The sequence below is a fragment of the Cervus canadensis genome, chromosome 19 (assembly GCF_019320065.1).
Source record: "Cervus canadensis isolate Bull #8, Minnesota chromosome 19, ASM1932006v1, whole genome shotgun sequence".
NCBI classification, from domain to species: domain Eukaryota; kingdom Metazoa; phylum Chordata; class Mammalia; order Artiodactyla; family Cervidae; genus Cervus; species Cervus canadensis.
In genome coordinates, this window is record NC_057404.1 from 989676 (window position 1) to 1013931 (window position 24256).

At 39.0% G+C, this 24256-nt stretch overlaps 1 protein-coding gene across 2 annotated transcripts in view; it reads right to left on the bottom strand.

The window, feature by feature from the left end:
• Positions 1–24256, bottom strand: part of GABRB1 (gamma-aminobutyric acid type A receptor subunit beta1) — a 410935-nt gene that overhangs the window by 281967 nt on the left and 104712 nt on the right. Inside the window, exon 1 of one of the 2 annotated variants that reach the window (XM_043438790.1) lies at positions 11327–11439. The exons of the other annotated variant lie outside the window; for it this stretch is intronic. The gene's annotated coding sequence lies outside the window, so the exon portion shown is untranslated. Of the gene's footprint in view, positions 1–11326; positions 11440–24256 lie in introns of those variants that run through there. 2 annotated transcript variants of the gene reach the window in all.

A 24256-nucleotide genomic window follows, 5' to 3' on the forward strand; every position in this document is an offset into this window, starting at 1 on the left:
GAGAGGGGGCAGCGCGCGGGGAGAGGGGGCAGCGCGCGGGGAGAGGGGGCAGCGCGCGGGGGAGGGGGCAGCGCGCGGGGGCAGGGCCCGGCGAGGATGGCTGGGGAACGGAGCCTGGACACAAAGCAAAGACATCACGCAGCCGACTCCCGGAAGGGTGCTGCCGGGGGTCTCTGGAGCTCGTCGTGGACCCTGATCGGGGCTCCGCTTCCCAGCGAAGCCCGGCTCTGGGGGAGCCGACACTGCTCTCCGTTCTTACACATGCCGCCCGCATGTCATCAGCTCAAATACACATGCCGCCCGCATGTCATCAGCTCAAATAGCAGGAACTCTTCCCTTCACAGCCTGACTGTTCCTCACTGAGGATCTCAAAATTTTTGATTTTGACATATCTACCATTTGAAACTTACCGGAAGGCAATCACTTTTTCGTCTATGAAGTGTTTTTTGAGTAGTTACTATGTGCCACGCTTTCTGTCCTCTATGCTCCACCACAAGGCGTTTCTCTATGTACATGTCAGTACCCCGTCGGAGACGCTTCCTTCCAGGAAGGCAGTGTTCATGTGTATCTTTGTGTGTGTGTGTCTGCTTACCACATCATGCACAATGTCCAGAATAGAATAGGTATTATTTAATAATCTTGGATGTTTGCACTGATGAATAAACTGATCAAACAGTGCTGAGTGATTCCTTACTGACACATGTAAGTTTTTGAAGACAGTCATAAAGATTCAGTTTATCTTATTTCTGGCTATAAAGTTGTGAACACATACCCCTCCCCCACCATCCAAGCTCTTATAGTTAATTGATTTGGTGTTTACATAAGGATTTTTGAAGTTCTATGTGTCTGAGAGTTCCATATCATGCCCCTTTATTGAAACCTTTAACCTCACTAATACTCATTTAATTTTGTTCTAAGTAAAGTCTACAGACTTTACTTCTCGGGATAGTCAAAATGGGGACTTGAGGCAAGCATCTCAGATATTTCCCAGAAACTATTCTTTTGAAACACTGCCTTAGAAGACACAGTGATGTACTTATGGCACACTTGTAATCCTTTTCCACTCAGCAGCACCAAGGAGCAATGGCCCAAGCCCACCACTTGTAATTCTCTTCAGACATCTGAAAATGAATGTAGATTTCAAACTTGTGGTGGCTCAGCTGGTAAAGAATCTGCCCGCAATATGGGAGACTGGGTGTGATTCCTGGGTCAGGAAGATCCCCTGGCGAAGGGAATGGCAGCCCACTCCAGTATTCTTCCCTGGAGAATTCCAAGGACAGAGGAGCTTGGAAGGCTATATAATCCATGGGGTCACAAAGAGTTGGCGATGACTGAGTGACACATACATACATAAAAGGGCTTTGTTGTACTTCATTGTGAGATTGTATTATTTGATAAATTTGATTATAACATTCAATAGGGAATGGATTTCTGAGAATATTTTGACAGGAGAAATATCCAGTAAAGAACTGTAAAAGCTACAACTGGTATTTAGAAGAAAGCCTTAAGCTAGGGATGTACTTTTGGTTAAGGAGCTTACAAAGTGAGAAGGAATGGGAACATTTCTTGAGCATTCACAGTGGATCAGACACTTAGCTATTCACTCTGTATACAATATCTCACATAGTGGTCTCAGCAACTCATGAAAGCAGATATAATGATAATGAAAACTGGGGTTGAAAGAGATTTAACAAGCTAGTTGTAAACGTCTGAGCTGAGTTTGAATCCATGTATGCCTGACATCATCAGGACTCCCCTGGTAGCTCAGCTGGTAAAGAATCCACCTGCAACGCGGGAGACGTGGGTTCAATCCCTGGGTTGGAAAGATCCCCTGGAGAAGGGAAAGGTTACCCACGATAGTATTCTGGCCTGGAGAATTCCATGGACTGTATAGCCCATGGGGTCGCAAAGAGTCAGACACGACTGAGTGACTCTCACTCTCATGCCTGACATCCAGGTTGTGCATTTTCTACTACACCCTGCATGCTGTAGTGGGCTGAATGGTGACAAATGAAAAGATACATCCATTTCCTCATTCCCAGAGCCTGAGAATGTGACCTTATTTGGAAAAGGGGACATTACAGATATAATTAATTTAAAGACCTTGAGACAGGCTCATTCTAGATTATTCAGGAAGTCCCTAAAGCCAACGATAAGTGTCCTTGTAAGAGACACACGTGGGAGAGACACAAGGGAGAAGAGGAAAAGGTGATGTGAGGCTGAAAGCCAAGGTGTGAGTGACGTGCCCACAAGCCAAGGAACGCCTGGGGCCGCTGGAAGCTGGGAGAGAGGAGGGAGAATCCTCTCCTAGGATTTTCGGAGGGAGCGCAGCTCTGCTGACATCTTGATTTCAAGCTTTTGGCCACCAGAACTGAGGGTTGTTCTGTAGTTTCAAGCCACCTGAACTGTGGTCACTTATTATGGCAGGTGTAGGAAACTAACATACCTTCTAAATCTGCTCTTTTAAATTTTCTATATTTTTTGGATATTCACTAATACATGTAGTCACTCTGTCAGCCTCATCAGTAATATTTTAGTACTTAGGGTTTTAGGGTCTAGGATTTTAGCTGCTTGTGGAATGTAGAAGTTATTGTGTCCCTGCCTTCAGTGTGGTCAGGGAGAAAAGATGAAACACATAAAACAGTTAATGAACAGTACCCATTCATATTCTAAGAGATATATATTCAGCATGTATTATGCAGCAAAAATAGTTTTAGGTGCTAAAGTGGCAATAAACTAGATAGAAAACTTTCTTATTCTCAGTGAGGTTCCAGAAAGAAACAATGTGTAGTTCCAGATTCTAAGGCAGAAACAAGCTTGGTGGGCTAGAGGAACAGAAAAAGACCTCCCTCTTGTTAAACCTTTCAATAGATGTGAGTTGACATTATTATTGTTATTATTAATATTTTTCACCCAACTAGTATGTAAGTGGTATATTTAGAATTTATTGACCAAAACCCAATGTTATTGTTGTTCAGTCATTTCCAACTCTTTGCAACCCCATGGACTGCAGCACATCAGCCTTCCCTGTCCTCCACAGTCTCCTGAAGTTTGCTCAAACTCATGTCTATAACCCAATGTTATTTTTTTTTTTTAAATATGCAACTGCAAACACCAAGAAACAGGGTCAGCCTGATGCTGCAATGAACCAGGCGACTGCTTGTGGGGTCTCATGTGGCAAGCATCTTGAAATATTTTCTCCATCCATGTGCCAGGTACGTGTGTATATCCACCCTATATGTAGTATTTTAGGGGAAAAAAGTCACAGTAAACATGACCATACAATACTACATTGTTTTGTCCCTATGGTTTACTCTAAAATCTTTACCTGAAAGTGTTTGTATGTAAATGTGTTCCTCCTGTCCAGATAGAGCAATCAACAGAAACCCTGGACATTGTAGAACAGGACACTCTAAAAGGGAAGGGAGGGAGGGAGAGAGTGGCAGGGAAGCATATGCGTTAGCATACGTAAAATAGAGAGCCAGTGGGAATTTGCTCTATGACTCAGGGAATTCAAACTGGGCTCTGTGACAACCTAGAGCGGTGGGGCTGGGTGGCCGGCGGGAGGGAGGCAACATGTATACCTGTGGCTGATCCACGCTGATGGGCGGCAGAAACCAACACAATACTGTAATTATCCTTCAGTTGAACATAAAGAAAGAAAGAAAAAATTAAAAGGAAGGGAAATAATACAGACAAAGAAAATGAGTGCTACTATGGAAGACAAATTTTATACAATTCACGTTGTGCCTGAGGTAAGCACTCCTGGAAGGATATGGCCCACTCAGTTGACAAGCTAAAATAGAGGGGAAATGTGGAATCCTTATTTTTAGTGACATCCTCCTTACTTCCTGTTTTGACCTGCTAGACACTGGGTGGAGGAAGAATTTTAGCTGGTTCTTCTATTCCATGGCATCATAGAAAAGTACAATCAGGTTATTGCTACTAAAAGTATTTGTACAGACTTTCTGAATGCAGTTCACAGCATATTTTCAGTTTTTAATGAAAAATACATCACAAGTCTGGCTCCCATCAGGAAGGTCAAAGAAATCATGCTTTCCATGAGGAACAGGTCATTACAAAGCTGAGATGATCTTAATGGGAGGAAATTGATAAAGATGAAATGTATTTATCTTCTAATGTACAAGCAAATGCTAATTAAGGAGACTGAACATCAATGCATCACATGGTAGGTATTCTCTTTTCACATCCCAGGCACCATCTTTGTTGTCAATTTACTTGGGTATCATCCTTGACTTTGTCTTCTCTTCCTGTATTCAGGTCACCCACTAATCCAATTAATTATGAATTCCTTTCATTTACAACTTCTAAACACAGTTGACCCTTGAACAACACTGGGGGTTGGGGTGCTGACCCTCCATACAATTAAAAACCTGCATATAATTTACATTCCATTCTCTGCATCAAGGCTCTTCTGTATCCACATTCTGCATCCTTGGATTCAATCAACCTTGGATCATGTAGTACCATGGCATTTACTACTGAAAAAAGCCACAGAAAAGTGGAACCATGCAGTTCAAACCCATGTTGTGCAAAGGTCAACTGTACACTTCAAGACTATCCCCTTCTCTCTTACTTCCTGCCAAACTCTTAATTCAGGCCATAGTCTCCTCTCTTCTGGATAACTGTACGATTCTAACTGGTTTCCTGCCTACAATTCACCCATCTTTCAAATTCATATCTTTTTTCACATTATTGTCAGAGTAATCACGTTCTACAATGAGAATCAATCAGGTCCTCACTTTTCTCATATGGCTCCCCATTGCCTTTAGGAGTAAATTCAAATGTCTTGATATGATTTCTTAGACCAGGTATGATTTAGTTACATGCCCAGTCTCATCTCTCATTTTTTTCTCCATAGTGAACTCTACTCTCTGGTCATGAAATCTTACTTATCTATTGAATGGACCATGCTCTTCTTATACCATCTTGCTCCTGTTTCCATTCACTAACACTCTGAATACATCTTTTAGCATTTCTACTTCTCTTTGCCTTTGCCCCAACCCTGAACTACACTCTGTCTGTGCCTCATCTCCATCTCCCATCATTTGGTCCTAAATTGGTGATGGGGATATGTCTTACCTCACAAGAGTGGAGATCTTATAGCTTAATGTTATTTTACATTTATCACATTTACTGAAATTACCTATTTCCTTAATGTCTTCTCTCTATAATATACATTCCCCCACTGCCATTCATTCTAGCATCTAACCAATGCTTAGCTCATAATTATCGTCCTCAAGAACTATCTCCTGAATTAACTGAGATACGAGTCAGGCAAACAGAACTAGTCATTTTTTAAGGGGGCAGATGGCTATAGAGTCTGTTTCTGTGTTGTCTGAGTTTTAGGCTCAGGACAATCTTTAAATGATTGATTACTTATTAACACATGGTCTTGGGATGCTTTTCAGTGTGATAGATATTTGTATTTACTTAAATTAACATGCATCTCATGTGAAATTCACATGTATTCAAGAAAATGGGCTCTTCAGTCCTAGCTTAAAAGCTATTAATAAAGATAGGAAGTGTTTCTCAGATATTATTACCAACTTCAGAAAAATCAGGGAAGATTGTAGAACTTTATAAAATAAAAATATAGGCTTGTGAATAAATCAAGATAAAAGAAGTAAAAAAAAATAGGCCAAGAAAGAAATTTCATGGTATGTAGAATACAATATGCATAATAACCACTTGAACTTTTGTAGCCTTTTTTTAAATAAAATATGACCAGCATCTCTAGCCACACTTGACTGGACTAAGAGAAAATCATCTGGCCTAAGCAAGGATGACCAACTACTTTCTTCTGAAATTCTGAATCTGAATAAAAAAGTTATTGTTCTGGGGGAGATTTTAATTTGAGAATGTGTGCATGTTCATCCTCTACTTGTCTTGCAGACTAAGAAGCAGAAACTTATACAGACAGAAAAGAAAAAAAGAAGGCAGGTAGACAGGAATAATTACAAGAGAGAAGCAGGAGGCCTGATGGATTTTCAGTACCAGATTCCATTCCTTCCTGGAGGCCCAGTCGTGGTGAGCATCTGATATCCCTTCATAAGGCTGGAGTTCTCCTGAATACATCAGTGCATCAATTTCTATTCGTTTATGACTGTAGTTCATTCAAAGTGATTGGCACACATGCCGTGTTCATTTTTAAATGTTTTCTACCTTCCAGTTTTGCCCATTTTAAAAATATCTTTCTTACAAACACTCTGAGGAATTGAAGATGAAATATTTTCTATACAATTATTAGAGGAATATTTAATGTCTTAGCAAAGAAGGCCAAGGGAACCCTGCTTTTTTATGTACTTCAGGCCAAGTTAAATGTACTCTCAGTTCAGTTCAGTCGCTCAGTCGTGTCCAACTCTTTGTGACCCCAGGAATCGCAGCACACCAGGCTTCCCTGTCCATCACCAACTCCTGGAGCTCACCCAAACTCATATCCATCGAGTCGGTGATGCCATCCAGCCATCTCATCCTCTGCCGTCCCCTTCTCCTCCTGCCCCCAATCCCTCCTAGCATCAGGGTCTTTTCCAATGAGTCAGCCCTTCCCATCAGGTGGCCAAAGTACTGGAGTTTCAGCTTCAACATCAGTCCTTCCAATGAACACCCAGGACTGATCTCCTTTAGGATGGACTGGTTGTACTCTTTAGATCAAGACAAAATGACCTCATTGTTTTACACCCTTATGATTCCCATGTTAAACCCTCTGATTTATAGCCTACAGAACAAGGATGTGAAAATAATTTGAATAGCAGATGTGTTTCTATATTCATATAGAAAATAGCCCCTTTTTTGATAAACTAGCTTAAGTTGGCTCTGGTTTTTTCAGAACAAAAGATCTCTTAATCATACAGTTCAGATAAAAGAAATAATAGGGGAATGTTGAACTGTGGTGTTGGAGAAGACCCTTGAGAGTCCCTTGGACTGCAAGGAGATCCAACCAGGAGATCAGTCCTGGGTGTTCATTGGAAGGACTGATGCTGAAGCTGAAACCCCAATACTTTGGCCACCTCATGCAAAGAGTTGACTCATTGGAAAAGACCCTGATGCTGGGAGGGATTGGGGGCAGGAGGAGAAGGGGACGACAGAGGATGAGATGGCTGGATGGCATCACTGACTCGATGGACATGAGTTTGGGTAGACTCCGGGAGTTGGTGATGGACAAGGAGGCCTGGCGTGCTGCGATTCATGAGGTCAAAAAGCGTCAGACACGACTGAGTGACTGAACTGAACTGAACTGGTACATGACCCAAACTCGAGGAAGAGGAGGGCGGTCCCTTCTCTTGGTGTGAATGAAGAAAAAAAGCAGTGGGAAACTTGAATGTCAGAGCTAAATAACTTAAAGCTTGTGTGATCTGATTGCCCATTTTGTTTTACGTGTCACTGCCAATGTACTATTTTTACCTTATACTGGGCAAATGTGATCAAATGTGCTAAGACAATTCTGTCCTCTTTTTCATGGTAGAAAAAAAGAGTTTAATAGCCCTTTTGGGATTTACCAAAGTTTCCTGGCACCTAACCTGCTTGGAAGGCATTCCCATCCATTTCTCCAACTATTATAAATTTCACGTTTGTATGAAGCAAAGCCACCAGAGAATTACATATTTTGATCAGAAATTTTTGGCTCCAAAACAACTATTCTTTCTCAATTACATTTCCTTATTATGCCCTGAGACCTGATAAGAAAGGTAAAGTAAGAAAAAGAGAGACAAAGGAATTATATACATTTCATCTCACAGTGCTCACAGAATGTGTGCTTTTTAAGGCTTGTTTTGCTTTTTATGCATCCTGGGAAGAATGGAAGAATGTGTTTTTTCTTATTTGACTTAACTGCCAGGAAAATAGAATCGCAGTCTTCTACAGCTGCATAGCGTGAGGGCAAACTGTGCTTCCATGTGATATTCTTATCTCTGTTCTACTTTAATTTTTCCATAGGCCAGATTTACCAATTCTTTATCTTTAATTGAAGTATAGCTGCTTTACAGTGTTGTGTTAGTTATGGCGTACAGTACAGTGATTCAGATATCTATATCTGTATATTCTTTTTCAGATTACTTTCCCTTATAAGTTATTACAAAATATTGAGTAGAGTTGCCTGTGCTATAGAGTAGGTCCTTGTTGGTTATATATTTTATATACAGTAATGTGTATATGTTAATCCCAAATAGTAGTGCTACTTATTCTGTTCAATTGTATGTATTTTTGTTGATTCTTTTCATATCCCTAGACAAAATCTATCAGCATTACCTGGGAACTTATTGAAAATACAAGTTGTTTCTTATTGACATTAAAAGTAGAAAATATCTGAGTAGAGCATTAAGAATAAACTAACAAATTTTCTAAGTTGGTGGTCAAAGTTATGTACTGGTTTCACTACTGGTAGTTTCAAATTATGGACTTAAGCCAAGTGGGGAGTTGATTAAAAATGAAAATTCCTAGACCTCAGCTTCAGAGACTTTGATCCAGGAGGGCCAGACTGAGATCCTGGAGTCTACATTTTGTTAAGTTCTTCTGATGATTGGATTGAAACACAGGCTTAAGCCTTAAGAGATCTTTGCTTTCTCAAGGATATGTTGTCAAAATACCTTAAGTATTCATGTCAACCACTTAAGGACTTAACGTCAACAGCTATAATGCTTCCTCAGTTTTTCTAAGATGGATAAATAGAGGTGGATAAATAATGTAAATATATAAATTGGTGGTGAGTTATAAGCAAAAGTGCTACAGGGAAGAACTGATGCCATGGTGGGATCAGCTTTTTTTACTTAAACTTTATTTCCCATTGCTTTTGTTTACTAAAAGGATGCCATTTATCCATAATGGCCTTCCTCTGGGAACCTTGTGCCTTTGCCTGAGGGTTAAGTCAAAATGCCTTAGTTCATGACCTTGTCCACCTCTAGATGGCTACAGGAAGGAAGAAATTAACACAGGCTCCCCTGGAGGCTAGCCATTCCAAGAGATACTTGCAAGACTGACGGCCTTTCCTCACCTTCTCCCTTTCTGTGTTCTGTAAAAGAACCAGGCATCCAGACCTCAGAAGATGGTTATTTTGAGACATTAGTCTGCCAGTTTCTCGGTCACAGCTTTCTGAATAAAGTCATATTCCTTGCCTCAACATCTTGTCTCTGATTCATTGGTTCGTAATGTGGTTAGCAGAGCAAACTTGGGCTCGGTAACAAAAAGACTGAGATGATAGGGACCCTACAAGTGACAGAGACAATTGTCTCAGGCCTTTACTACATATATGATTTGCTTAAGTGAGGAATGTTAGACCTGATGTATTTATTTACTGTTGGGAACTGTTTTAGAATCATCACTGTCTTGAAGACTGTCCATTCTCAGTGATACTTCCAGGTCTGCATGAAGGATTCAAAGTCTGTGGGGAAAATGATAGATTCACAACCCTGATCAATTGAAAACATTAATTGACCTTTGCAGAGAAACCAGATGCACAAGTGAATGAAGGAGTAGAAATAGTTGGGCAGGCTTAGACAGTAAAAGAATCTTCTTGCAATGCAGGAGACCTGGGTTTGATCCTGGGTCAGGAAGATCCTCTGGAGAAAAGAATGGCAACCCACTCCAGTATTCTCGCCTGGAGAATTCTACGGACAGAGGAAACTAGTGAGCTACAGTCCATGGGGTCGCAAAGAGTTGGACACGACTGAGTGACTTACACTTTCAGAAGATGAAGTACAAGGAAGTTGATCTTTGAATTATTATTATTGTTATACTATAAATGTTTGGGAGCCATTGAGTTTAGCCATTCCTGGTGAATTAGTCAGACCTCCTTTAATTCCAATGACAGAAATCCAATTCAAACTCATTTACATTTAAATAAAGAAATTCACCCACTTTCTTGGCTGAGAGGACCAAAAGGAATTTCTTCCTATGCAGACCTCCGCTAGATTCAGGCCTCGCTCCATTTCTCAGCTTTGCTTATCTTTGCCTGTCTTCAGTCTCAAGTGACAGCACTTCAGATGTTTGAAAGATGGCTTCTGGCAACACCAGCAACATGAAGTCCCCATGGCCTGTGATTCCCAAAGAAGGGAGTGTTTTTCCTGACAGCTCTGGCAAAAGTCCCTAGGAAGCTTCTCACTTGTCCATCTTCAGTCATACTCTGATGTCTCAGACAATCACTCTGGTCAGACTGAGAAAGAATTTGAACTGGTCAGGTCTGGGACAAGCCTTCCTCTGTCAGCCCTATTAAAACCACATGAAATACAAAGGACGACCAAATCAGAGGGGCAGGTGATTCCCCAAGACCGGGGAGTTTTGGATAAACACATATGTCAACTGCAGTGGAACTGACTCAATGATACTAATGATACTAATCAGTGAAGGTCACCTCAAGGCACTGATTCCAAATCAGTCTCAGATTAATAGACACACTCCTTTTACTTCTGAAACACCATCTGTGTTACATGATTCAGTGGCCTGAATCCATAAATTTACTTCTTCTGTAAGTGCCCAGCAGGCATTTTATTAAAAACTGAAGACCATAAAGTCTCATCAATTTTGTTTCATAGAGAATCAATAGTAAGTTGCAACTTACTATCCATGCAACTTCAATCCATACTGACTACATACCATTTATGTTCCAGGAACATTTCAATATTTTTTCTGGACAACTCACTTCAATACAATGGACCTGGCTAATTTATTCACAGTTGCTTTGGTGTATATGGAGATTTCTATTCCTGTAGTTTTCTGAGTAAAATCAGTTTTTGCATTCTTTTGTTTATACATACATATATGGAACTGAAATAGGTTAAATTCATTTCAGTTGCAAAGTTCCATTTGATTTACTGGTTACATACTACTGTATGGTTCAATTTTAGTAGAATTTGCAAGAAGATTGGTCAAATAACCAAATGCATTAAATTCTTGTCACTAAGTAAGAAAGGCTGACAAGTCTTTGGTGGATGTCACAGCCTATTTGGAATTAGGAATCAAATGTTGTTTCTCATTATTAGCAAATAATTTTGTTTAATTTCCAAATAGCATTAAATGATTCCAAGTAGAGAGGCAATCATCTTCATGACAACTTCTAGATAATGGTGCCCGCTTAATGTATCTCAATAGGACATAGACTTCTCTATTAGATGGACAGTTTGGTGAACAATAATAAATATAACATTCCATTCTAGTTGACAAAATCTACTATTTCTAAAATTTTACTTGAGATACCTCATCACCTGTCCATTCTGATCACAGTTCTCTAAACGGTCCAGTCAGCCCACAGCCATCATGCTAAAAACCAAGCAGAGGCTTGAAGTGGACACTCGTGAAAGTCCCCGGTACTCACCAGTCGGCCTCCAGAGCCCTCTCTCCGGCTGTTCCTTCTTCTCCCCTAACTCTTTGGTCCCTGGTTAGCCTATGCTTTCATACTTCGCTTCCTGATATCTATCTGAAACTTTTCCTTCTCTCATCTTTCTTAAGGTCATTTTGGAATGGTTCACCAAGCTTTGGCTCTCCAAGTTAACTCTAGGGCAGGACTTGGTTATAAATTAACCTTCATGGCATGTTAACCTCCTATATCCCTTTCTCCCATTTTTTATAAAATAAAGTTAATCCTATTCTCTCTTTACATAGTAATTTTAGATTATTTCCTTACAGGTGGTTAATTTTGGGGAAAAATTGGTTTGAAACTTTGCCCTCTACACTCTAGGCTTTACTATCATGATGTACTTCTTAGTATTCTTATATGTATATAGACACAAAACATTTTTTGTTCATTTCCAATTGCTTGATAACACAGAAGACCAGATTAAAATAGCTCTGATATTTTAGTTTGGAGAGACAAGTATGTACAGATGGGTCTATGCATATCCATATGGCTACAATGTGTGATATTATTACAAGTAAAAAAGAATCTGTAAATTAAACAACAAGATTTTATGATTGAGCCATATTAGACGGAACTTAGCACACTTTTTTTTTAGTTAGAGGATAATTGTTTTATGATGTTGTGATGGTCTCTGCCATAAATCAAAGCAGATCAATTATATATATACATATATATATATATCCTCTTTTTTATTTCCCTAGAATATGCTATACTTTCCATTTCAGAAAAACTATAATAGTCTTCCCTGATCTTTTAGATAAATTCAGCAGTCATTTTGATTTACTCTGTTTTAATCAGCTATCTTTATTTTTAATCTCTGGAACACAGAATTACCCTCTGTTCTCAGGCCCCCCCTAAGATTGTCTTCATCCATTCTTTTATTTTTTTAGCTTCCCTCTTTCATTCAACAAGGCTACTGAGAATTATTGTTTTTCAGGCTGGGCAAGTCACTCAAGGTAATCATAGTGTGACTGAAGGTAGGACAGAGGAAAGCCTACACTTAGCAAGGACACCAATTTTAGGGAAGAGGAAGGCTTTCTAGAGGTGGCATTTGATCCAAGTAAGCCTAAAAAGGAATTAAGTATGAATTAATAAGGTGAGAAAGAGAGGAGATGCTATTTCAGGTAAAGTATCCAGCATTTTTAGAAGAGCCAGCGTGTTTAATGACAGAGGAAACTGGAGAATTTTTAGAAGTAAATTCGTCTGAGACATAATTTAAATTTAAATCTGAAGGCATAAGAGAGCTAGTAAATAATTTTTATCAGAGGAAAGCTTTGGTCAGCTGAACATTTTATAATGGTCACTGTGGTAGCACAGTGGGGCAGAAAATAGATTAGAGAGAGAGGTCAGAGAAGCTAGAGGCAGGGACCGCTAGCTGACCGAGTCAGGAGATGATTCCAGCGCACACCAGAGGACAGGGAGTCGGGATGAAGAAGAGAGACAGCTGAGAGAGCTACAAGAACAGGGTGTCGTTTGGACTTTAGTGGCCGAAGATCTGACTTATTTCTCTCCCAACCGCTGGACTGTAGCCAGTGGCTCCTCTTCCTTTCCTACACCAGACTAGCTGTGCCTCCTTCTATATCTGTTTCCCAGGAAGTCATCTGGACTGCCAGAGATTTGCCTGCATGAAAAATGACAGTGCTTTTTTAGATTTTTTTTTTTAATGAAAACTAGCTATACTCTAAAGAATGAACCAAAATAGTGAGAAGACTGACATTGTTTCACATTTTTGCCTGTGTCTTCAGTTCTGGCTAAATAAAGGAAAACTGGGTTCTCATCTCTTTTTCTGCATTTGGTGTGTTGTACTATATTGTTTTGGTTGAATTATTTGAAGAAAATTTGGCTTCACCAAGATAGTTGGCAAAGGCAGAGGTCTTTAAATAGCCATCTCAGATAACTGTGGATATTCTCTTTTCTTACACACTACTATACATAAAATAGATAACAAAGACCTACTCTATGGAACAGGGAACTCTGTAATGGCCTAAATGGGAAAAGAATCTAAGAAAGCATGGATACATGTAAAATAAACAAATGAACAAACAACAACAACAACAACAAAACATACACACACACACAGAAATGACTCAGCGTTAATAGGACTGATCTTTCTGTCTCTTTATCCAACTGCTGGTAGGCTACCTCCCAGGACTGTGCTGCCAGTTTCTGAAGCTTACCGTGATAAAATGAAGCTCAACACCTTCCCCCCTAAAGCAACATCTCACCATTACCATTAGAAACAAAATCCAACAGTCATGCTCTAGATTTTTCCAGAATGATGATCTTTTGCTCTTTTTACTATTTTTGGCTTCCCTGATGGTTCAGTGGGTGAAGACTCCACCTGTAACGCAGGAGACACAGGAGACACAGCTTGGATCCCCGGGTTGAAAAGATACCCTGGAGTAGGAAATGGCAACACTCGACAGTGTTCTTGCCTGGAGATCTGCATGGACAGAGCAGCCAGGAGGCTACAGTCAAAAGGGTCGCAGAGAGTCTGACACACCCGAATGACTACGCATGTATACTCACGCCGCTACTCATCACGTCTATTAGCATTCTAGCCCTAGTCGTCCTTCACTGCATTTCCAGCCAAACCTTTTTGCTAATGTCACTCTCTGCCCTTTTCTACACTGTGCTACACACTAGGAAAGTGGAAAACTTTGTACCACTACTTCATGGCAACTCCAAATTTTTAGGATGTCAAATCACATCTATCTATAAGTTTGAAAGAATAGTTTAAAGTTTGTAGGATGTTTGCTTACTAAAAGAATCTAATACAATTGTGTATGTACAATAAATCTAATGTTATATATTTAAATTTTGTTTGTTCTTTTTTCCAAAGACACCTATCATTGTTTTGTTGCTTGTATTTGAGAATTTTATGTTTAATCGCCATCGCCATTGCTTTCCTCAAATTCATACATTGGTGACATCAATCTATTATCTTGTTTTCCTTTCTTTTTTGTCACAAGCCAAGCTAAGTTATGGCTGGTTTTATTGTGTATATTTCTTGTGACATAAATCTACCCCCTAATTATTAGTAAATAGAGGATACAATTACCCAGTGCTTGTGCTGATAAGATAACCCTTTCCAAAGCACTTTCCAAAGCACTAACCCTTTCCAAAGTACAGATGAGATTTGTAATATAACCTTTATTTTCAGCTTTCAGTGATTCAGTGGAGTATTATTAGAAACAAATGATTATTAACCTATTGCTAGAAAAATCCTAAATTACTAAATGTACATGTAGAAGAAATGCCTTTTAAAAATTACAAATTGCAATGAATTATGTGAAATCAATACTCATGGTTTTAAATCTCCCTATAATTTTCTTGAAGTATTGAGACATTTACTGAAAGTTCTTGAATACAGAAATAAAAATCAAAGATTAATATTCCCCAAAACATTCTTTTACATTTTTTCCATGTAAAATACCACACTTTTCATGCTAAAATTAGTGGATAAAAATTTGATGAGAAATAAGATATTTATATAGTGTCAAATAATATTTTGCTATTGCAGAAAGGAAAAATCTAATCTATACTGGAGAAATCTGGAGTCCTCTACCTTAACCAAATTATCACAGATAATGTCACCAGTAATAGAACAAATCTACATCATGTGCCTTCAGGTGGGATGCAATGAGAACACAGACTTCTTTTTTTTTTTTTAACTTTTTATTTTGTAAAATAAATTACTTTGTAGGTAATTTTGTAAAATAAACAATTGTTTTCTGTATTGGAGATACAGCCAATTAACAAACAGTGTGGGAGTTTCAGGTGAATAGCAAAGGGACTCAGTCATACACATGTATGTATCTACTCTCCCCCAAGCCCTCTGCCATCTAGGCTGCTACATAACATCGAGCAGAATTCCATGTGCTGTACGGTAGGAGCTTGCTGGGAACACAATCTTATTTCTGTAACATCTCTGGCAAAACAATAATAACCTGAATTTAATACTGAGGAAACATCAAACAAACTCAAAGTGAGAGATAAAGTAGCTTGCCTGCCTCTTGAAAAATGTTAAGATCATGAAATACCGAGACTGATGAACTGTCCCATATTAAAATGACATGATCACTAACTGCAATCTGTGATCCTCGATTAAACTAGAATGTGAAAAATACAGTTAGCAAAGAAAAACAGTTGAATTGGGGAATACTTGTGACAATGAGGAAACTTAATATGACCTTTGGGAGAGATAACAGCAAGATGTCAATGTTAAATGCCCTGGTTTTGATAGCTGTATTGTGACTATGAAAGGAAATATCTTTGTTCTTAAAAAAATATACACTGAAGTGTTTAGGGGTAAAAGAACACAATGTCTGAAATTTATTCACAAATGGTTCAGAAAAAAGTATTTGTGCATGCACATGCAAAGAACAAACAACAGAGGAGATAGGCAAAATGTAAACAAAATAGGAATTCTTGGTATTATTCTTGAAATATTTCTGTAAGTTTGAAATTATATCAAAATAAAAAACTACACAAATATATTTCCTTTTATGTATCATAATTTTTCTCTTTATTTTTTAAAGAATGTTAGCTTTTTCTAGTAGCCTAGCACTTGGTGAAAGGCCTTTGCATGCTTTATTTGTATTTTACTTTAATTAGAGTTTGTCAACAGAATTTAAATACATTTAAAATCTACCCATGTAAGATTTGAATATGGAAGCATTTTCCCTGTCTTGTTCCCTCCCAAATTTTTAACCATTTCAATTTTTAGTTTTGTTGATGCTTCCTAATTTCTAAATAATATGCATATCTTTTTCCTCTCTTAATTTATCAATTTAGATGCCCTCTACAGACTTCTTGCCATTGTAGATTAAGATTTAGCTTACATTCGTGTCCCCTTGCTCACAATGTAACTTTGAAATTGCTTTCTTCTGTCAGTATCTTTGAAATTGAAATGTTTTCTTACATTTCTGTTATGTACTTTCTGCACAGTGTCTCTTGACTCCACTTTGTAAAAGAGGGATGTTTATACCGTGTTTATCTCCATGTCTCCTCTATCTACCGCCCAACCTTTGTCAGCTGTAGTTTTGCTCTCCCTAGACAGGGCTGATTTAATTCTATTTACATTACATTCAATAGACATCATTAAATCTTTTTACTTTGTCTATGGATTGCATCTAAAAATTTAAAACCTGACAAACAGTATCTTTTCTTTCATAAGAAAAAGAAGAGGCAAGTAGTATACTCTGGTTATGTTTCCTTATCTCATGTTCAAATATCAAATCTCCAGAATTCAAAGGAATGCTCAATGGATTCTCCTCTCCAACACAGCACCACTAACTCAAAATTGTGCCAAATTTTATTTTAGCATTGTATTTTTTTGTACAGTCTATTATCTATGTATACCAGAATCTTGTGCTGTTGAAGAGAATTTTATGATTTCTTATGATTCCCATTCTCTAGTGGTGACCACTTTTTTTTTTTTTTAATTGTTGCCATTGTTTTGTTTTTCCACTTCACTGGAGGCTTTGAAGAATTTTTCTTTATTCTTACTGTTTTGCAGTTTCACAGTGATGTTCCACATGCTACTTTAACATATGATACTTTTGTATTTTTTGTTCTTTATATATATTAGTATTTTTTAATTTAAAGGTCTATGCTTTTCTTCATTTCTAGAATGTTAATTTTTCAAATTAAGCATCTCATTTCTTTCATTTTCTTTTCTGGAATCTTTAATAGTTGAAACTTGAATCTTCTGGGTTAATCTTCTTTACCTTTTATCCTCTCTTTCTTAACTATATTTTGGGGGATTCCCTTGATTTTATGTTTTTCCTTGTTTGGGCTTTCTTTTTAAATTAAAGCTGGTTTATTTTTAATTACTAAGGGCTTTTTATTGCTTTTGTTCCTTCACAGAATTTTGTCCTAATTCTGAGGTTGTAATATCTTCTCAAACCTCTCTAAGGAGATGAGTTAGATTTTTGTTAAAATTTTTTAATTTATTTCAGAGTAAGATGTTTGTGTTTGTTTTCCTTGACCATTATTATGCCATATCCTTTCTTCAATTATACAGCAAGTTTTGACTGTTTTGCTTAAGAACAAAGTAAGTAAGATGACGGGACAGTGGTGGACTTTGGTGAACTGATGAGGAGCTGGCCATTGTGTTGGGAGACACCAGTGGCCAGTTTGCTTTTGACAGTTTATTCATTTTTTAGAGAATTCCCTTTCTTCACACAACCAAATTAGGAGTGAATATATGGCTACTAAATAGTCTAAATATTGTAGTGGAAAAGTATGAAGTTGGGGTGAAGACCACAACAAAAATTTATAGCCACAGTTCAATCATTCATTCATTTAATCAATCCCCAGAATGGTACTGATGGTATATAAATTAGTTAACCAAACAGACAAATTGCTCTTATCAAAGTTAATTTTTTTGTAAAAGAAGCATTGTGCAAATTAGAACATACTAAGTATTGTGAAGAAAATTAAAGCGGAGCAGAGGGATATAGAGTGACAGGTTTGAGGGAAAGGCTAGAGATAGTTGCTGTTTAGATAAAGCGGTTGAGGAATATCTCTGATAGAAAGGTATTGGACAGGGACTTGGGAGAAATGAGGCAGACACAAGGATATTAAAAGGAAGCATGTGGTAAGCAACTGGATCAAGATGCAAAACAAGATGGGATTTTTCCCTGAAGGAGCTATAGATACTTCTCCTTCTTGCCTTGGAATCTCTACAGTTCTGTAGGCATGCAGTGGTGTCGTCCTCAGAAAATATTCTAGATGGTGGCTATTTCCATCTAGTTTCATCAGCTATTCTTATTCATGTACTTTCCTTCATTCCAGAACTTTGAGTTTTTAGTTCATTAATGACTCCATTCTTTGTTCATTGCCGTGAAATTTTAGTTTATAAAAATTTTTAATGAACTCTTTAGGAACAGAGTGGGCTCAGGTTACCATCTTAAACTAAATTAAAAACCTAAAGCCTCTCTTAAAATGGTCTAATCCTTTTTTTAAAAGCAATTTCAAAAAAAACCAAGAAGAGGCAACACTTATATGAAATTCTAAGTCAGCCTAAGGGTATTGTAGGGTTTAACAGTAATGATAAGATGAGGATCTGTGTCATTAAGCTATCTCTCACATCAAAGGGAAAATATCAAGAGAGAAAGTTAGCACATAATGTAAAAATAATGATTCATATTGTCAAAAAGGAAATAAAACAAATTTTTTTAAAAAACAAAAATTAAAACTGAATGGTACTTTCTCAATGAAATCAACTCAATGCCATGTTTTATAAACTGATTTTTACCCTTACTCAATATCACCATAATTAAAGGTTTGATAGATATATGATTTAATAAATCAAAGCAAATAAAATAAACCTAACTTCCAAATACATGAAAACTCATTAAACGTCTATTTCTGAGGTAACAGTCCAGGGGCTGCTTGTCAAATCAAATTATAAACTTTTTAAAAAAAGAAAAAAGAAAACCATTATATCTAAATACGGAATTCTGATTCTGTGAGCTATAAGATTGTTTTGCTCTGTCAGAGAAATCAGTAATGGTTTTCAGGTATCACACTTTTCAACTTGAAGACAGGCAGGGGCCTGAAATCCCTCTTGATAGTTAACCTTATCTGAAAGTTCAGTAATTTGCACAGGCTTCTGGAGATTTAGTGGCATAATGGAAATATCAATAGAAACTGGGCCATCAAACCCCAGGTATTGATTCTTCCATTACATCATAACACCACATGACCTACTTGAAAATAATAAATATTTTCTACATCCAGACTCTGGTAAATTTGCCTACTCCCTCCCTAGCATTTCAGAGACAGGTAATGACGAAATTGAAAGTAATGGATACATTACATAAAACTGACTTGCACTAAAAAAGAACAGAATCTGCAGAAGGAAGACTGGACTCAGACAGTCAGGAAGCAGCCCCCAGTCTTCTCCCAGGGCCAAGGACAGCAGGGTTCTGCGTAAATGTGAGCACACGGAGGCTTTAGCCAGGGCGGTGGAGCTGGTTTTGCAGAAACAGACAAAACTTCACCTCTGCTTTTAGACCACTTATCCGTCTGACCATGGGTCAACCTTGTTTCCTGTAATTTATCCCAAAGGACATTAAAAACTTGACTTAAAACTAGCTTTCTTGAATATGACACTAATTCCTTCAGTCAAGAAATATTTATTGAGCCCCAGCTACATACTGTCAACAGAAAAAGCACGATGTTTTACTCAACCAACAAAACTGAAGACTTAAGCCCAGGATACCACCTCTCTTGACAGCTCTGATAGACTGCCCTGAAGAGGGAAGGAAGTGGCCAGGATATATAGGAGCATTTGCAACAAAGACCAGGTAGTCAGAGCGTCAAAGATTACTGCTAATTAAAGAAAACCAGATATCTCATCTTAAGGAATTTAGCACTTTTATTTGTATGGGAAGATGCAAGAGTCTGGGATCATGAAATCATTCCATCAATATGTACCTCAGCCACCTGGGGCCAGGATCCTGAGCTTTCTCATCATGAGTCTCTTCAGGGCGCACACTAGAGGTGGGGGGTGGTCACACCCGTTGGCTGCTAGATGGTGGGCATCCTGTTTCTATCCTGACTTCCCTCAGGGCTCACCTTCAGGGCATCTGTAATGTGAAGGCCTGCTAGCTGTAACATCTTCTGTTTACTGAAAAGACCAGCAACATTTTTTTCCTTCATTGACAGTACCAAGCAGAGGGGGCTTCCCAGGTGACTTACTGGTAAACAATCACCTGCCAGTGCAGAAGACGCAGGTTCGATCCTGGGTCAGGGAGATCCCCTGGAGAAGGAAGTGGCAACCCACTTCAGCATTCGTGCCTGGGAAAGCCCATGGACAGGGAAGCTTGATGGGCTCAGTCCACAGGGTCACAAAGAGTCAGACAAGACTCAGTGAGTGAACATGAGCACCAGTAGAGGAACCAGAGATCAGATTGCCAACACCTGCTGGTTCGTAGGAAAAGCGTCACCAATTCAACGGACATGAATTTCAGCAAACTCCAGGAGATAGCAAAGCACAGGGAAGCCTGGCGTGCTGCGGTCCATGGGGCTGCAAAGACTCAGACACGACCTATCGACTCAGCAACAATTAAGCACAGTGCTGCGTGCTGGGGATACGGTAATGAGTAAAACATAAAAGAATCCCTGTCCTCTTGGCCCTTCAAGCATATGGAGTCCCTGCCCTCATTATACTCATGACCTACTGCAGGAGAGGAGCACTAATGAATAATTACTCAGCTAAATAGATACGTGAAGTGGTACTTGGTGTCATGAAAGAGAAGCTGCACGCCTCTAGAAAAGCATGCAATGGGAGCATCTGATCATTCCTGGTGTGGGATGTGGGTGTTAGGAAGGCTTCACAAAGAAGGCATATTTGACAGGAGCCAGAGTAAATAAAAGTAAGGCATTCTGGTTTCTGGATGAAAAGACAAGTTGTGCAAAAGCCATGTTGCAGTAGGGAACAATACATTTCCCAGAAATGGAAAGAAAAGCCATAGTAGATAGAGCCAGACATCATGGGGAAGAGAACATGCAGTGACTTCAGGCCGCAGAGATGAGCAGGGGCCAGTCCACACAGGACTGGCTAAGATTTGTGGTCTTCATCCTGAGGGCATGGCTTCTTTTAATCAGTGGAGTGATATGATCAAATTTGGATTTTTGAAAGAAAACCCATAGCCTGGTGTGGAGCGGGCGACTGTAGGGGAACAAGAGGTATAAGACATCAGTTAAGAGATTATATAGGAAACAATCATCCAGGCAAGAGATGTGAAAATTTTAGCAGGCTTTTCAATATACTTTTCAAAAATCAGATGCTTAAAAATGAGACAATGATATTTATACACTTGAAAAATAAAGCTAGACTCTTTATATCTATCTGTTCACCTATTTCTACATTTATTTCCCTGCTTTAATTATTTTTTTTCTTTTATGTTTTTCCATTCCTGGAAGGTTGTTTATCTCTTTTGACTGAGAGTGTTTTTGAACAACACTTTGTGTATCCTTTTCCAGGAAAAAAAAATTTTCTTTTAATCACTTTGTGTGCTGGGAGTGTGCTAAGTCACTTCAGTCATGTACAACTCTTTGAGACTCCATGGACTGCAGCCCGCCAGGCGCCTCTGTCCATGGGGTTCTCCAGGCAAGAATTCCGGAGTGGGTTGCCATGCCCTCCTCCAGAGGATCTTCCTGACCCAGGGAGCAAACCTGAGTCTCTTATTACTCCTACATAGCCAGGTAGGTTCTTTACCACTAGCGCCACTTGGAAAACCCTTTGGCCTTAGTTAAGTATATCTTTGTGAAATGAAAATATCTCCTGCCATATTAAACAACAAGACATGTTACGGCCATCAATTTCTGGCCTCCAAATGCGAATGAGGGCTCCCAAAACTAAGATCCAGTGGATGCTGCCACCCCTCATGCTGATTACTGAGGAGCTGGGGGAATGCAAGGAGCAAGGCGAACAAGGAAACAGGATTGGTCCCAGTTAGCTGAGGTGCATGTGAAAGAATGAATTCAGTGAGCCCAGAGGCTTGCATCTTCCCATACATAGAATGCTAAATTCCCTAACTTGATGCCTGATCTTTGATGCTCAGAATGCCTGCTCCCTTTGTTGCACACTTGTATATAGCCTATCTGCCCCACTGCCTCCTTGGAGCAGTTTTCTCAGGGCTACTGAGATGCTGTCTCTTGGGCTCAGAGTCCTAAACACTCCCACCAAATAAAATAACTCTTTACTTTCAGGTCTTGACTATATTTTTTAGTCAACATCTTTCTCCAGGAAGCCTTAAACTGACTCTAAAAATCCAAGATAGCTACTGAATATTCTCACGGTGACTCCCATTGCACCAGATAGGTCATGGGGCTCACTTATAATTGCTCATTTAATTCTAGTTTCTCTCATTCAGCTGCAAGTGTCTTGAAGGCAAGAACTATGTCTATTTTATAATCATTTTGTATTACAAACTTATAGCCTCTCATAAAATGAAAAAACTATTTATTTGTTAAATGAATACAATACAATAAAACTTATTTGACAAGATTAAATCCACATTTATCTTTGAAATAGCCAGAGTTTTGATAGTGAATATCAGTATTTGGTTTATGTTTTTTTGGTGAGTGAAGTGACTAGAGGTCTCTTCAAGAAAATTAGAGATACCAAGGGAACTTTTCATGCAAAGATGGGCTCAATAAAGGACAGAAATGGTATGGACCTAACAGAAGCAGAACGTATTAAGAAGTGGCAAGAATACACAGAAGAACTGTACAAAAAAGATCTTCATGACCCAAATAATCAGGATGCTGTGATCACTCACCTAGAGCCAGACATCCTGGAATGTGAAGTCAAGTGGGCCTTAGGAAGCATCACTATGAACAAAGGTAGTGGAGGTGATGGAATTCCAGTTGAGCTATTTCAAATCCTAAAGGATGATGCTGTTAAAGTGCTGCACTCAATATGCCAGAAAATTTGGAAAACTCAGCAGTGGCCACAGGACTGGAAAAGGTCAGTTTTCATTCCAATCCCAAAGAAAGGCAATGCCAAAGAATGCTCAAACTACCGCACAATTGCACTCACTCACACTCTAGAAAGGAATGCTCAAAATTCTCCCAGCCAGGCTTCAACAGTATGTGAACCATGAACTTCCAGATGTTCAAGCTGGATTTAGAAAAGGCAGAGGAACCAGAGATCAAATTGCCAACATCCACTGGATCATCAAAAAGGCAAGAGAGTTCCAGAAAAACATCTATTTCTGCTTTATTGACTATGCCAAAGCCTTTGACTGTGTGGATCACAACAAACTGTGGAAACTTCTTAAAGAAATGGGACTATCAGACTACCTGACCTGCCTCCTGAGAAATCTGTATACAGGTCAAGAAGCAGCAGTTAGAACTGGACATGGAACAACAGATTGGTTCCAAATCAGGAAAGGAGTACGTTAAGGCTGTATACTGTCACCCTGCTATTTAACTTACATGCAGAGTACATCATAAAAAATGCTGGGCTGGATGAAGCACAAGCTGGAATCAAGATTGCAGGGAGAAATATCAATAACCTCAGATATGAAGATGACACCACCCTTATGGCAGAAAGTGAAGAATAACTAGAGAGCCTCTCGATGAAAGTGAAAGAGGAGAGTGAAAAAGTTGGCTTAAAGCTCAACATTCAGAAAACTAAGATCATGGCATCTTTTCCCATAACTTCATGGCAAATAGATGGGAAAACAGTGTAAACAGTGACAGGCTTTATTCTGGGGGGCTCCAAATCACTGCAGATGGTGACTGCAGCCATGAAATTAAAAAAGACGCTTGCTCCTTGGATGAAAAGTTTTGACCAAACTAGACAGCTTATTAAAAAACAGAGACATTACTTTGCCAACAAAGGTCCGTTTAGTCAAAGCTATGGTTTTTGCAATAGTCATGTGTGACTGTGAAAGTTGGACTATAAAGAAAGATGGGCACCGAAGAATTGACACTTTTGAAATGTGGTGTTGGAGAAGACTCTTGAGAGTCCCTTGGACAGCAAGGAGATCCAACCAGTCCATCATAAAGGAAATCAGTCCTGAATATTCATTAGAAGGACTGATGCTGAAGCTGAAACTTCAATACTTTGGCCACCTCATGCGAAAAGCTGACTCATTTGAAAAGACCCTGATGCTTGGAAAGATTGATGGTGGGAGGAGAAGGGGACAACAGAGGATGAGATGGTTGGATGGCATCACTGACTCGATAGACATGAGTTTGAGTAAACTCCGGGAGTTGGTGATGGACAGGGAGGACTGGCTTGCTGCAATCCAAGAGGTTGCGAAGAGTCGGACATGACTGAACAACTGAGCTGAACTGAACCGAACTGAAATCCACATTTATCTTTGAAATAGCTGGAGTTTTGACAGGGAATATTGGTAT